Source organism: Schistocerca piceifrons, unplaced genomic scaffold (assembly GCF_021461385.2).
Source record: "Schistocerca piceifrons isolate TAMUIC-IGC-003096 unplaced genomic scaffold, iqSchPice1.1 HiC_scaffold_651, whole genome shotgun sequence".
Taxonomy (NCBI): Eukaryota; Metazoa; Arthropoda; class Insecta; order Orthoptera; family Acrididae; genus Schistocerca; species Schistocerca piceifrons.
Genome location: NW_025728896.1, coordinates 1 through 15,045, shown reverse-complemented (window position 1 = coordinate 15,045; position 15,045 = coordinate 1). Strand labels below are relative to the sequence as shown.

General features: G+C 49.2%; 13 non-coding genes across 13 annotated transcripts; 4 read left to right on the top strand and 9 right to left on the bottom strand.

Moving 5' to 3' along the window:
* Positions 1 to 434: 434 nt before the first annotated feature.
* Trnap-ugg lies at positions 435 to 506 on the bottom strand. Its single transcript has one exon. It is a non-coding gene; the product is annotated as a tRNA-Pro (tRNA).
* A 1,639-nt stretch (positions 507 to 2,145) lies between these two features.
* On the bottom strand, positions 2,146 to 2,217 carry Trnap-cgg. The gene has a single exon. It is a non-coding gene; the product is annotated as a tRNA-Pro (tRNA).
* A 235-nt stretch (positions 2,218 to 2,452) lies between these two features.
* Trnav-uac lies at positions 2,453 to 2,525 on the top strand. Its single transcript has one exon. It is a non-coding gene; the product is annotated as a tRNA-Val (tRNA).
* Positions 2,526 to 3,938: 1,413 nt separating this feature from the next.
* Positions 3,939 to 4,010, bottom strand: Trnap-ugg. Its single transcript has one exon. It is a non-coding gene; the product is annotated as a tRNA-Pro (tRNA).
* Positions 4,011 to 5,649: 1,639 nt separating this feature from the next.
* On the bottom strand, positions 5,650 to 5,721 carry Trnap-cgg. Its single transcript has one exon. It is a non-coding gene; the product is annotated as a tRNA-Pro (tRNA).
* A 235-nt stretch (positions 5,722 to 5,956) lies between these two features.
* Positions 5,957 to 6,029, top strand: Trnav-uac. The gene has a single exon. It is a non-coding gene; the product is annotated as a tRNA-Val (tRNA).
* A 1,412-nt stretch (positions 6,030 to 7,441) lies between these two features.
* On the bottom strand, positions 7,442 to 7,513 carry Trnap-ugg. Its single transcript has one exon. It is a non-coding gene; the product is annotated as a tRNA-Pro (tRNA).
* A 1,639-nt stretch (positions 7,514 to 9,152) lies between these two features.
* Positions 9,153 to 9,224, bottom strand: Trnap-cgg. Its single transcript has one exon. It is a non-coding gene; the product is annotated as a tRNA-Pro (tRNA).
* Positions 9,225 to 9,459: 235 nt separating this feature from the next.
* On the top strand, positions 9,460 to 9,532 carry Trnav-uac. The gene has a single exon. It is a non-coding gene; the product is annotated as a tRNA-Val (tRNA).
* A 1,410-nt stretch (positions 9,533 to 10,942) lies between these two features.
* On the bottom strand, positions 10,943 to 11,014 carry Trnap-ugg. The gene has a single exon. It is a non-coding gene; the product is annotated as a tRNA-Pro (tRNA).
* Positions 11,015 to 12,653: 1,639 nt separating this feature from the next.
* On the bottom strand, positions 12,654 to 12,725 carry Trnap-cgg. Its single transcript has one exon. It is a non-coding gene; the product is annotated as a tRNA-Pro (tRNA).
* Positions 12,726 to 12,960: 235 nt separating this feature from the next.
* Trnav-uac lies at positions 12,961 to 13,033 on the top strand. Its single transcript has one exon. It is a non-coding gene; the product is annotated as a tRNA-Val (tRNA).
* A 1,411-nt stretch (positions 13,034 to 14,444) lies between these two features.
* Trnap-ugg lies at positions 14,445 to 14,516 on the bottom strand. The gene has a single exon. It is a non-coding gene; the product is annotated as a tRNA-Pro (tRNA).
* Between the last annotated feature and the right edge of the window lie 529 nt (positions 14,517 to 15,045).

Sequence of the window (15,045 nt, the reverse complement as noted above, 5' to 3'; positions counted from 1 at the left end):
ACACTAAGCAGTGTGGTTAGCTGCATTCAGCCCCCGTGGCAATGTCTTGCAGTCCTCCAGCTTTGTTGACCACAGTTAGGTGCCTCGATAAGAGGTGGACAGGTGTCGCATCGCTCTCGCCGTCACTTGTTACCACGAATCGTACTTAACGTAGTTTTCTGCAAGCGTCAGCGTAGCGTCAGTCGAGCTAAGTCGGGCCAAGTCGCATAAGAGGAGCAACAAAATGCGCATTTCCGGTACCGGGAATCGAACCCCGGCCTCCTGGGTGAGAGCCAGGTACCCCAGCCACTTTTTTTTTTTTTTTTTTTTTTTTTTTAACGCGTCGGACCAGAGTGTCAATTGCTCACATCGAATAAGAAGTTCATTTGATATTGACGGCGAGCTTTTTGCGCTGACTCAGCCACTGACGTGCGATCAGTTTGCACAAAACGCTAGGGCTCGTCCGGGATTTGAACCCGGGACCTCCTGCACCCAAAGCAGGAATCATACCCCTAGACCAACGAGCCACCTGGCTGGAGCAGTCAAGTTAATCCCAAGTAGTGCGCCTCACAGGGAACACAAACTTTCACGTGAATTCGCAAGATAAACGCTTTCTGCAGGCAGCACTCACCACTGATGAGAAGAATATTAAAGGCAACGAATAAAAAGCGAAATAACTGCATCGAGCACTGCTTATGAACAGCCGGCAGTGCCTCAGTTTCGGTATGTGGTTTCTCAGGGTTAAGAGAAGGCGAATGCACTAAACAAAAGAACATCGGGAAACCAAGCACCAACTCATAACGAAAAGATTGCACAATATACTGCAAGCAAAATTTCCAGAAGACGGATACTGAAGACGCCGCAGACAAAAGAATTATTCTATGCAGTAACGAATATCTAGGAAGCGTGAATTGCATGTGCTGCTCCACCACACAACTTCTTTTGATACTGTTTTACTTATTCTAAATTTTCATTACCTCATCGTCTCTAGAATACTGTGCGGTTATCACCTGGTTTCCAACAGCGATAGTAGTAAGTAAATCGACTACAAAGTCTTTCAAAGTAGGTCAGACACAAAAAAAAAATCGGAGCTGCGTGTAGCTCATGTCATTCTGCTTTCAATCGTGAATCTCCGGCTGGGAGTAGTGGCGTACTTCTGTAATCCAAGCTTCTGGGAGGCCGTTGTGTGGGAGAGATCTGGAAACAACTACAGATTCGACCGTTCCACGAGCTCAGGAACGGCCGCGATGCCTTCATCGAGCTCTGCAGATCGACAGATGATAGTGTGGAAATTTCGGCAAGCGGTGGCTAAGGGTTAAGAGAAGCCAAACGCACTAAACACAAGAAAGTCGGGAAACCGAAGCACACAACTCATAACGAAAAGATTGCGGAATGCAGTGCGAAAGCAAAACTTCGAGAAGACCAACTCTGAAGCCATCGGCGAGCTAGGAATTATTCCGCACAAGAAGCGATCATGTAGGAAGAGCGAGCCGAAGCTGTCGCTCGACCACACAATAAATTTTTGCTTAATCCCAATTTGCAGTACCGGTTCGACACTAGAATACTGCGCCTTGGTTCTTCCAAAAGCGATAGTAATAAGCACGTCCACTGCAGTGTCATTTGGGGTAGTGAGTCAGACATGGGGAGGATATGAGGCGGGTGGAATATGCAACGGCAGGGGCATTGCAGGGCGGCCGCCGACTCCTTGGGCTGTGGCGCGCCGGTGCCGGCGGCGGCCTGGCTGGGCTGCTGGTGCCTCCATGTAGAGCTGCCGCCGAGCCCAGGCACCGTGCCGCTAACGAAGCGATTGCCTTTGGTGACATCTTTTGCAATAACGACTGCGCGAATCGACGGTATCTCGTAAGGAAGGAAAGAGCAGCAGCTGCCGCCGAGCCCAGGCGCCGTGCCTAACACGCAGAAGGTCCCCGGCTCGATTGCGGGCGGAAACCCGTTTTCGTCGCACTCAGCAAGACACTTGCTACGATCTCTACTGTGACCATTTAAATCAACTTCAAACGTTCCATCAGCAGGGTGCACATGGCTCAAATGAAACATGAAACGGTTTCAGAACTGGTTGTCGGATTTTAGCGCTGACTTGGAGGCCTGGAAATGCGCGAAACAGCCGCCGCCATGCGATTTGTTACCGCACCGTTGTACAAAACGCAAGGGCTCGTCCGGGATTTGAACCCGGGACCTCCTGCACCCGAAGCAGGAATCATACCCCTAGACCAACGAGCCTATTCGTTCCGAAAACGCACTGCATGTGAATGACGCCACCTTTGATGGTCTCACCATGTAGGGCTGCAGCTCAGCCAGCGTTCTCCCTGTCTGTCGCGGTTGGATTGTTTCCATCGACGTCTTTTACTACAGGAACTTCACGAATCGGAGGGAGCTCGTAGCCGATGCCCTTGCTAACACAGAAGACAAACTGTTGCTATTACGAGTCTCCGGGTGGTACATGAAAAGAACCGTCGTTTCCGTGGTGTAGCGGTTATCACGTCTGCTTTACACGCAGAAGGTCCCCGGTTCGATCCCGGGCGGGAACACAACAATTTTAATCTATATTTCGGATTTCATTTCCGAGATGACCTGACGTCCGCGTATGCAGAGACAAGCAATGTCGTATGCTAGACGGATAGGGCGTCATTTTACGGTCAAATACTGTTGCTCTCTTATTGCACCGGTATTTGGTAACTGAGAACGCCCCTAGCTCCATTATGGCTGGCAAAATTTATAATCCGGTTCTTCAGGGCTACTTCAAGTGCGCTTGCTACTGGCTTTCCTGAGCTCACCCTACTCGCCTTGTCACAGCTCTGTCAAAGTGTGATGCTAACTAATAATGAGAAACTCTTAGCCACGCTCAATCTTACATGCCACCCCTTGGTTGTTGCCGTCGCTAGTAAGATGAGGGTAGACTGTCGCACAATTAAGCTGAATCTCCACTCACGGTGCACATATCCCGCAAAGACAACCTTGTTTTCCGTTGCATGCAAAATTACCGTCTGCTTTTCTACCGAATTCCACCTACGTACTTTACTGGTGCCGCATTCTTGTTATATCCACGTGCTATAACAGGCGTCTACTCTTCATTGAGGAGCTGCAACCGGGGCTGAGTTCCACCTACTCTTCAGCACGGTCAAAATGGCAGGGCTCGTCCGGGATTTGAACCCGGGACCTCCTGCACCCAAAGCAGGAATCATACCCCCTTTTTTTTTTTTTTTTTTTTTTAATTTTTTTTCGTTTTTAGATTGGGAAATTGCATCTGCTACCACCTGTACCCGAAACCTTCGTAATCGCCTTCACGCGTCGGACCAGAGTGTCAATTGCTCACGTCGAATAAGAAATTCGTTTGATATTGACGGCGAGCTTTTTGCGCTGACTCAGCCACTGACGTGCGATCAGTTTGCACAAAACGCGAGGGCTCGTCCGGGATTTGAACCCGGGACCTCCTGCACCCTAAGCAGGAATTATACCCATTTTTTTTTTTTTTTTTTTTTTTTTTTTGAACCTGTCTCCGCTGTTAGGACACTAAGCAGTGTGGTTAGCTGCATTCAGCCCCCGTGGCAATGTCTTGCAGTCCTCCAGCTTTGTTGACCACAGTTAGGTGCCTCGATAAGAGGTGGACAGGTGTCGCATCGCTCTCGCCGTCACTTGTTACCACGAATCGTACTTAACGTAGTTTTCTGCAAGCGTCAGCGTAGCGTCAGTCGAGCTAAGTCGGGCCAAGTCGCATAAGAGGAGCAACAAAATGCGCATTTCCGGTACCGGGAATCGAACCCCGGCCTCCTGGGTGAGAGCCAGGTACCCCAGCCACTTTTTTTTTTTTTATTTTTTTTTTTTTAACGCGTCGGACCAGAGTGTCAATTGCTCACATCGAATAAGAAGTTCATTTGATATTGACGGCGAGCTTTTTGCGCTGACTCAGCCACTGACGTGCGATCAGTTTGCACAAAACGCTAGGGCTCGTCCGGGATTTGAACCCGGGACCTCCTGCACCCAAAGCAGGAATCATACCCCTAGACCAACGAGCCACCTGGCTGGAGCAGTCAAGTTAATCCCAAGTAGTGCGCCTCACAGGGAACACAAACTTTCACGTGAATTCGCAAGATAAACGCTTTCTGCAGGCAGCACTCACCACTGATGAGAAGAATATTAAAGGCAACGAATAAAAAGCGAAATAACTGCATCGAGCACTGCTTATGAACAGCCGGCAGTGCCTCAGTTTCGGTATGTGGTTTCTCAGGGTTAAGAGAAGGCGAATGCACTAAACAAAAGAACATCGGGAAACCAAGCACCAACTCATAACGAAAAGATTGCACAATATACTGCAAGCAAAATTTCCAGAAGACGGATACTGAAGACGCCGCAGACAAAAGAATTATTCTATGCAGTAACGAATATCTAGGAAGCGTGAATTGCATGTGCTGCTCCACCACACAACTTCTTTTGATACTGTTTTACTTATTCTAAATTTTCATTACCTCATCGTCTCTAGAATACTGTGCGGTTATCACCTGGTTTCCAACAGCGATAGTAGTAAGTAAATCGACTACAAAGTCTTTCAAAGTAGGTCAGACACAAAAAAAAAATCGGAGCTGCGTGTAGCTCATGTCATTCTGCTTTCAATCGTGAATCTCCGGCTGGGAGTAGTGGCGTACTTCTGTAATCCAAGCTTCTGGGAGGCCGTTGTGTGGGAGAGATCTGGAAACAACTACAGATTCGACCGTTCCACGAGCTCAGGAACGGCCGCGATGCCTTCATCGAGCTCTGCAGATCGACAGATGATAGTGTGGAAATTTCGGCAAGCGGTGGCTAAGGGTTAAGAGAAGCCAAACGCACTAAACACAAGAAAGTCGGGAAACCGAAGCACACAACTCATAACGAAAAGATTGCGGAATGCAGTGCGAAAGCAAAACTTCGAGAAGACCAACTCTGAAGCCATCGGCGAGCTAGGAATTATTCCGCACAAGAAGCGATCATGTAGGAAGAGCGAGCCGAAGCTGTCGCTCGACCACACAATAAATTTTTGCTTAATCCCAATTTGCAGTACCGGTTCGACACTAGAATACTGCGCCTTGGTTCTTCCAAAAGCGATAGTAATAAGCACGTCCACTGCAGTGTCATTTGGGGTAGTGAGTCAGACATGGGGAGGATATGAGGCGGGTGGAATATGCAACGGCAGGGGCATTGCAGGGCGGCCGCCGACTCCTTGGGCTGTGGCGCGCCGGTGCCGGCGGCGGCCTGGCTGGGCTGCTGGTGCCTCCATGTAGAGCTGCCGCCGAGCCCAGGCACCGTGCCGCTAACGAAGCGATTGCCTTTGGTGACATCTTTTGCAATAACGACTGCGCGAATCGACGGTATCTCGTAAGGAAGGAAAGAGCAGCAGCTGCCGCCGAGCCCAGGCGCCGTGCCTAACACGCAGAAGGTCCCCGGCTCGATTGCGGGCGGAAACCCGTTTTCGTCGCACTCAGCAAGACACTTGCTACGATCTCTACTGTGACCATTTAAATCAACTTCAAACGTTCCATCAGCAGGGTGCACATGGCTCAAATGAAACATGAAACGGTTTCAGAACTGGTTGTCGGATTTTAGCGCTGACTTGGAGGCCTGGAAATGCGCGAAACAGCCGCCGCCATGCGATTTGTTACCGCACCGTTGTACAAAACGCAAGGGCTCGTCCGGGATTTGAACCCGGGACCTCCTGCACCCGAAGCAGGAATCATACCCCTAGACCAACGAGCCTATTCGTTCCGAAAACGCACTGCATGTGAATGACGCCACCTTTGATGGTCTCACCATGTAGGGCTGCAGCTCAGCCAGCGTTCTCCCTGTCTGTCGCGGTTGGATTGTTTCCATCGACGTCTTTTACTACAGGAACTTCACGAATCGGAGGGAGCTCGTAGCCGATGCCCTTGCTAACACAGAAGACAAACTGTTGCTATTACGAGTCTCCGGGTGGTACATGAAAAGAACCGTCGTTTCCGTGGTGTAGCGGTTATCACGTCTGCTTTACACGCAGAAGGTCCCCGGTTCGATCCCGGGCGGGAACACAACAATTTTAATCTATATTTCGGATTTCATTTCCGAGATGACCTGACGTCCGCGTATGCAGAGACAAGCAATGTCGTATGCTAGACGGATAGGGCGTCATTTTACGGTCAAATACTGTTGCTCTCTTATTGCACCGGTATTTGGTAACTGAGAACGCCCCTAGCTCCATTATGGCTGGCAAAATTTATAATCCGGTTCTTCAGGGCTACTTCAAGTGCGCTTGCTACTGGCTTTCCTGAGCTCACCCTACTCGCCTTGTCACAGCTCTGTCAAAGTGTGATGCTAACTAATAATGAGAAACTCTTAGCCACGCTCAATCTTACATGCCACCCCTTGGTTGTTGCCGTCGCTAGTAAGATGAGGGTAGACTGTCGCACAATTAAGCTGAATCTCCACTCACGGTGCACATATCCCGCAAAGACAACCTTGTTTTCCGTTGCATGCAAAATTACCGTCTGCTTTTCTACCGAATTCCACCTACGTACTTTACTGGTGCCGCATTCTTGTTATATCCACGTGCTATAACAGGCGTCTACTCTTCATTGAGGAGCTGCAACCGGGGCTGAGTTCCACCTACTCTTCAGCACGGTCAAAATGGCAGGGCTCGTCCGGGATTTGAACCCGGGACCTCCTGCACCCAAAGCAGGAATCATACCCCCTTTTTTTTTTTTTTTTTTTTTAATTTTTTTTCGTTTTTAGATTGGGAAATTGCATCTGCTACCACCTGTACCCGAAACCTTCGTAATCGCCTTCACGCGTCGGACCAGAGTGTCAATTGCTCACGTCGAATAAGAAATTCGTTTGATATTGACGGCGAGCTTTTTGCGCTGACTCAGCCACTGACGTGCGATCAGTTTGCACAAAACGCGAGGGCTCGTCCGGGATTTGAACCCGGGACCTCCTGCACCCTAAGCAGGAATTATACCCATTTTTTTTTTTTTTTTTTTTTTTTTTTTGAACCTGTCTCCGCTGTTAGGACACTAAGCAGTGTGGTTAGCTGCATTCAGCCCCCGTGGCAATGTCTTGCAGTCCTCCAGCTTTGTTGACCACAGTTAGGTGCCTCGATAAGAGGTGGACAGGTGTCGCATCGCTCTCGCCGTCACTTGTTACCACGAATCGTACTTAACGTAGTTTTCTGCAAGCGTCAGCGTAGCGTCAGTCGAGCTAAGTCGGGCCAAGTCGCATAAGAGGAGCAACAAAATGCGCATTTCCGGTACCGGGAATCGAACCCCGGCCTCCTGGGTGAGAGCCAGGTACCCCAGCCACTTTTTTTTTTTTTATTTTTTTTTTTTTAACGCGTCGGACCAGAGTGTCAATTGCTCACATCGAATAAGAAGTTCATTTGATATTGACGGCGAGCTTTTTGCGCTGACTCAGCCACTGACGTGCGATCAGTTTGCACAAAACGCTAGGGCTCGTCCGGGATTTGAACCCGGGACCTCCTGCACCCAAAGCAGGAATCATACCCCTAGACCAACGAGCCACCTGGCTGGAGCAGTCAAGTTAATCCCAAGTAGTGCGCCTCACAGGGAACACAAACTTTCACGTGAATTCGCAAGATAAACGCTTTCTGCAGGCAGCACTCACCACTGATGAGAAGAATATTAAAGGCAACGAATAAAAAGCGAAATAACTGCATCGAGCACTGCTTATGAACAGCCGGCAGTGCCTCAGTTTCGGTATGTGGTTTCTCAGGGTTAAGAGAAGGCGAATGCACTAAACAAAAGAACATCGGGAAACCAAGCACCAACTCATAACGAAAAGATTGCACAATATACTGCAAGCAAAATTTCCAGAAGACGGATACTGAAGACGCCGCAGACAAAAGAATTATTCTATGCAGTAACGAATATCTAGGAAGCGTGAATTGCATGTGCTGCTCCACCACACAACTTCTTTTGATACTGTTTTACTTATTCTAAATTTTCATTACCTCATCGTCTCTAGAATACTGTGCGGTTATCACCTGGTTTCCAACAGCGATAGTAGTAAGTAAATCGACTACAAAGTCTTTCAAAGTAGGTCAGACACAAAAAAAAAATCGGAGCTGCGTGTAGCTCATGTCATTCTGCTTTCAATCGTGAATCTCCGGCTGGGAGTAGTGGCGTACTTCTGTAATCCAAGCTTCTGGGAGGCCGTTGTGTGGGAGAGATCTGGAAACAACTACAGATTCGACCGTTCCACGAGCTCAGGAACGGCCGCGATGCCTTCATCGAGCTCTGCAGATCGACAGATGATAGTGTGGAAATTTCGGCAAGCGGTGGCTAAGGGTTAAGAGAAGCCAAACGCACTAAACACAAGAAAGTCGGGAAACCGAAGCACACAACTCATAACGAAAAGATTGCGGAATGCAGTGCGAAAGCAAAACTTCGAGAAGACCAACTCTGAAGCCATCGGCGAGCTAGGAATTATTCCGCACAAGAAGCGATCATGTAGGAAGAGCGAGCCGAAGCTGTCGCTCGACCACACAATAAATTTTTGCTTAATCCCAATTTGCAGTACCGGTTCGACACTAGAATACTGCGCCTTGGTTCTTCCAAAAGCGATAGTAATAAGCACGTCCACTGCAGTGTCATTTGGGGTAGTGAGTCAGACATGGGGAGGATATGAGGCGGGTGGAATATGCAACGGCAGGGGCATTGCAGGGCGGCCGCCGACTCCTTGGGCTGTGGCGCGCCGGTGCCGGCGGCGGCCTGGCTGGGCTGCTGGTGCCTCCATGTAGAGCTGCCGCCGAGCCCAGGCACCGTGCCGCTAACGAAGCGATTGCCTTTGGTGACATCTTTTGCAATAACGACTGCGCGAATCGACGGTATCTCGTAAGGAAGGAAAGAGCAGCAGCTGCCGCCGAGCCCAGGCGCCGTGCCTAACACGCAGAAGGTCCCCGGCTCGATTGCGGGCGGAAACCCGTTTTCGTCGCACTCAGCAAGACACTTGCTACGATCTCTACTGTGACCATTTAAATCAACTTCAAACGTTCCATCAGCAGGGTGCACATGGCTCAAATGAAACATGAAACGGTTTCAGAACTGGTTGTCGGATTTTAGCGCTGACTTGGAGGCCTGGAAATGCGCGAAACAGCCGCCGCCATGCGATTTGTTACCGCACCGTTGTACAAAACGCAAGGGCTCGTCCGGGATTTGAACCCGGGACCTCCTGCACCCGAAGCAGGAATCATACCCCTAGACCAACGAGCCTATTCGTTCCGAAAACGCACTGCATGTGAATGACGCCACCTTTGATGGTCTCACCATGTAGGGCTGCAGCTCAGCCAGCGTTCTCCCTGTCTGTCGCGGTTGGATTGTTTCCATCGACGTCTTTTACTACAGGAACTTCACGAATCGGAGGGAGCTCGTAGCCGATGCCCTTGCTAACACAGAAGACAAACTGTTGCTATTACGAGTCTCCGGGTGGTACATGAAAAGAACCGTCGTTTCCGTGGTGTAGCGGTTATCACGTCTGCTTTACACGCAGAAGGTCCCCGGTTCGATCCCGGGCGGGAACACAACAATTTTAATCTATATTTCGGATTTCATTTCCGAGATGACCTGACGTCCGCGTATGCAGAGACAAGCAATGTCGTATGCTAGACGGATAGGGCGTCATTTTACGGTCAAATACTGTTGCTCTCTTATTGCACCGGTATTTGGTAACTGAGAACGCCCCTAGCTCCATTATGGCTGGCAAAATTTATAATCCGGTTCTTCAGGGCTACTTCAAGTGCGCTTGCTACTGGCTTTCCTGAGCTCACCCTACTCGCCTTGTCACAGCTCTGTCAAAGTGTGATGCTAACTAATAATGAGAAACTCTTAGCCACGCTCAATCTTACATGCCACCCCTTGGTTGTTGCCGTCGCTAGTAAGATGAGGGTAGACTGTCGCACAATTAAGCTGAATCTCCACTCACGGTGCACATATCCCGCAAAGACAACCTTGTTTTCCGTTGCATGCAAAATTACCGTCTGCTTTTCTACCGAATTCCACCTACGTACTTTACTGGTGCCGCATTCTTGTTATATCCACGTGCTATAACAGGCGTCTACTCTTCATTGAGGAGCTGCAACCGGGGCTGAGTTCCACCTACTCTTCAGCACGGTCAAAATGGCAGGGCTCGTCCGGGATTTGAACCCGGGACCTCCTGCACCCAAAGCAGGAATCATACCCCCTTTTTTTTTTTTTTTTTTTTAATTTTTTTTCGTTTTTAGATTGGGAAATTGCATCTGCTACCACCTGTACCCGAAACCTTCGTAATCGCCTTCACGCGTCGGACCAGAGTGTCAATTGCTCACGTCGAATAAGAAATTCGTTTGATATTGACGGCGAGCTTTTTGCGCTGACTCAGCCACTGACGTGCGATCAGTTTGCACAAAACGCGAGGGCTCGTCCGGGATTTGAACCCGGGACCTCCTGCACCCTAAGCAGGAATTATACCCATTTTTTTTTTTTTTTTTTTTTTTTTTTGAACCTGTCTCCGCTGTTAGGACACTAAGCAGTGTGGTTAGCTGCATTCAGCCCCCGTGGCAATGTCTTGCAGTCCTCCAGCTTTGTTGACCACAGTTAGGTGCCTCGATAAGAGGTGGACAGGTGTCGCATCGCTCTCGCCGTCACTTGTTACCACGAATCGTACTTAACGTAGTTTTCTGCAAGCGTCAGCGTAGCGTCAGTCGAGCTAAGTCGGGCCAAGTCGCATAAGAGGAGCAACAAAATGCGCATTTCCGGTACCGGGAATCGAACCCCGGCCTCCTGGGTGAGAGCCAGGTACCCCAGCCACTTTTTTTTTTTTTATTTTTTTTTTTTTAACGCGTCGGACCAGAGTGTCAATTGCTCACATCGAATAAGAAGTTCATTTGATATTGACGGCGAGCTTTTTGCGCTGACTCAGCCACTGACGTGCGATCAGTTTGCACAAAACGCTAGGGCTCGTCCGGGATTTGAACCCGGGACCTCCTGCACCCAAAGCAGGAATCATACCCCTAGACCAACGAGCCACCTGGCTGGAGCAGTCAAGTTAATCCCAAGTAGTGCGCCTCACAGGGAACACAAACTTTCACGTGAATTCGCAAGATAAACGCTTTCTGCAGGCAGCACTCACCACTGATGAGAAGAATATTAAAGGCAACGAATAAAAAGCGAAATAACTGCATCGAGCACTGCTTATGAACAGCCGGCAGTGCCTCAGTTTCGGTATGTGGTTTCTCAGGGTTAAGAGAAGGCGAATGCACTAAACAAAAGAACATCGGGAAACCAAGCACCAACTCATAACGAAAAGATTGCACAATATACTGCAAGCAAAATTTCCAGAAGACGGATACTGAAGACGCCGCAGACAAAAGAATTATTCTATGCAGTAACGAATATCTAGGAAGCGTGAATTGCATGTGCTGCTCCACCACACAACTTCTTTTGATACTGTTTTACTTATTCTAAATTTTCATTACCTCATCGTCTCTAGAATACTGTGCGGTTATCACCTGGTTTCCAACAGCGATAGTAGTAAGTAAATCGACTACAAAGTCTTTCAAAGTAGGTCAGACACAAAAAAAAAATCGGAGCTGCGTGTAGCTCATGTCATTCTGCTTTCAATCGTGAATCTCCGGCTGGGAGTAGTGGCGTACTTCTGTAATCCAAGCTTCTGGGAGGCCGTTGTGTGGGAGAGATCTGGAAACAACTACAGATTCGACCGTTCCACGAGCTCAGGAACGGCCGCGATGCCTTCATCGAGCTCTGCAGATCGACAGATGATAGTGTGGAAATTTCGGCAAGCGGTGGCTAAGGGTTAAGAGAAGCCAAACGCACTAAACACAAGAAAGTCGGGAAACCGAAGCACACAACTCATAACGAAAAGATTGCGGAATGCAGTGCGAAAGCAAAACTTCGAGAAGACCAACTCTGAAGCCATCGGCGAGCTAGGAATTATTCCGCACAAGAAGCGATCATGTAGGAAGAGCGAGCCGAAGCTGTCGCTCGACCACACAATAAATTTTTGCTTAATCCCAATTTGCAGTACCGGTTCGACACTAGAATACTGCGCCTTGGTTCTTCCAAAAGCGATAGTAATAAGCACGTCCACTGCAGTGTCATTTGGGGTAGTGAGTCAGACATGGGGAGGATATGAGGCGGGTGGAATATGCAACGGCAGGGGCATTGCAGGGCGGCCGCCGACTCCTTGGGCTGTGGCGCGCCGGTGCCGGCGGCGGCCTGGCTGGGCTGCTGGTGCCTCCATGTAGAGCTGCCGCCGAGCCCAGGCACCGTGCCGCTAACGAAGCGATTGCCTTTGGTGACATCTTTTGCAATAACGACTGCGCGAATCGACGGTATCTCGTAAGGAAGGAAAGAGCAGCAGCTGCCGCCGAGCCCAGGCGCCGTGCCTAACACGCAGAAGGTCCCCGGCTCGATTGCGGGCGGAAACCCGTTTTCGTCGCACTCAGCAAGACACTTGCTACGATCTCTACTGTGACCATTTAAATCAACTTCAAACGTTCCATCAGCAGGGTGCACATGGCTCAAATGAAACATGAAACGGTTTCAGAACTGGTTGTCGGATTTTAGCGCTGACTTGGAGGCCTGGAAATGCGCGAAACAGCCGCCGCCATGCGATTTGTTACCGCACCGTTGTACAAAACGCAAGGGCTCGTCCGGGATTTGAACCCGGGACCTCCTGCACCCGAAGCAGGAATCATACCCCTAGACCAACGAGCCTATTCGTTCCGAAAACGCACTGCATGTGAATGACGCCACCTTTGATGGTCTCACCATGTAGGGCTGCAGCTCAGCCAGCGTTCTCCCTGTCTGTCGCGGTTGGATTGTTTCCATCGACGTCTTTTACTACAGGAACTTCACGAATCGGAGGGAGCTCGTAGCCGATGCCCTTGCTAACACAGAAGACAAACTGTTGCTATTACGAGTCTCCGGGTGGTACATGAAAAGAACCGTCGTTTCCGTGGTGTAGCGGTTATCACGTCTGCTTTACACGCAGAAGGTCCCCGGTTCGATCCCGGGCGGGAACACAACAATTTTAATCTATATTTCGGATTTCATTTCCGAGATGACCTGACGTCCGCGTATGCAGAGACAAGCAATGTCGTATGCTAGACGGATAGGGCGTCATTTTACGGTCAAATACTGTTGCTCTCTTATTGCACCGGTATTTGGTAACTGAGAACGCCCCTAGCTCCATTATGGCTGGCAAAATTTATAATCCGGTTCTTCAGGGCTACTTCAAGTGCGCTTGCTACTGGCTTTCCTGAGCTCACCCTACTCGCCTTGTCACAGCTCTGTCAAAGTGTGATGCTAACTAATAATGAGAAACTCTTAGCCACGCTCAATCTTACATGCCACCCCTTGGTTGTTGCCGTCGCTAGTAAGATGAGGGTAGACTGTCGCACAATTAAGCTGAATCTCCACTCACGGTGCACATATCCCGCAAAGACAACCTTGTTTTCCGTTGCATGCAAAATTACCGTCTGCTTTTCTACCGAATTCCACCTACGTACTTTACTGGTGCCGCATTCTTGTTATATCCACGTGCTATAACAGGCGTCTACTCTTCATTGAGGAGCTGCAACCGGGGCTGAGTTCCACCTACTCTTCAGCACGGTCAAAATGGCAGGGCTCGTCCGGGATTTGAACCCGGGACCTCCTGCACCAAAGCAGGAATCATACCCCTTTTTTTTTTTTTTTTTTTTTTTTAATTTTTTTTCGTTTTTAGATTGGGAAATTGCATCTGCTACCACCTGTACCCGAAACCTTCGTAATCGCCTTCACGCGTCGGACCAGAGTGTCAATTGCTCACGTCGAATAAGAAATTCGTTTGATATTGACGGCGAGCTTTTTGCGCTGACTCAGCCACTGACGTGCGATCAGTTTGCACAAAACGCGAGGGCTCGTCCGGGATTTGAACCCGGGACCTCCTGCACCCTAAGCAGGAATTATACCCATTTTTTTTTTTTTTTTTTTTTTTTTGAACCTGTCTCCGCTGTTAGGACACTAAGCAGTGTGGTTAGCTGCATTCAGCCCCCGTGGCAATGTCTTGCAGTCCTCCAGCTTTGTTGACCACAGTTAGGTGCCTCGATAAGAGGTGGACAGGTGTCGCATCGCTCTCGCCGTCACTTGTTACCACGAATCGTACTTAACGTAGTTTTCTGCAAGCGTCAGCGTAGCGTCAGTCGAGCTAAGTCGGGCCAAGTCGCATAAGAGGAGCAACAAAATGCGCATTTCCGGTACCGGGAATCGAACCCCGGCCTCCTGGGTGAGAGCCAGGTACCCAGCCACTTTTTTTTTTTTTTATTTTTTTTTTTTTTAACGCGTCGGACCAGAGTGTCAATTGCTCACATCGAATAAGAAGTTCATTTGATATTGACGGCGAGCTTTTTGCGCTGACTCAGCCACTGACGTGCGATCAGTTTGCACAAAACGCTAGGGCTCGTCCGGGATTTGAACCCGGGACCTCCTGCACCCAAAGCAGGAATCATACCCCTAGACCAACGAGCCACCTGGCTGGAGCAGTCAAGTTAATCCCAAGTAGTGCGCCTCACAGGGAACACAAACTTTCACGTGAATTCGCAAGATAAACGCTTTCTGCAGGCAGCACTCACCACTGATGAGAAGAATATTAAAGGCAACGAATAAAAAGCGAAATAACTGCATCGAGCACTGCTTATGAACAGCCGGCAGTGCCTCAGTTTCGGTATGTGGTTTCTCAGGGTTAAGAGAAGGCGAATGCACTAAACAAAAGAACATCGGGAAACCAAGCACCAACTCATAACGAAAAGATTGCACAATATACTGCAAGCAAAATTTCCAGAAGACGGATACTGAAGACGCCGCAGACAAAAGAATTATTCTATGCAGTAACGAATATCTAGGAAGCGTGAATTGCATGTGCTGCTCCACCACACAACTTCTTTTGATACTGTTTTACTTATTCTAAATTTTCATTACCTCATCGTCTCTAGAATACTGTGCGGTTATCACCTGGTTTCCAACAGCGATAGTAGTAAGTAAATCGACTACAAAGTCT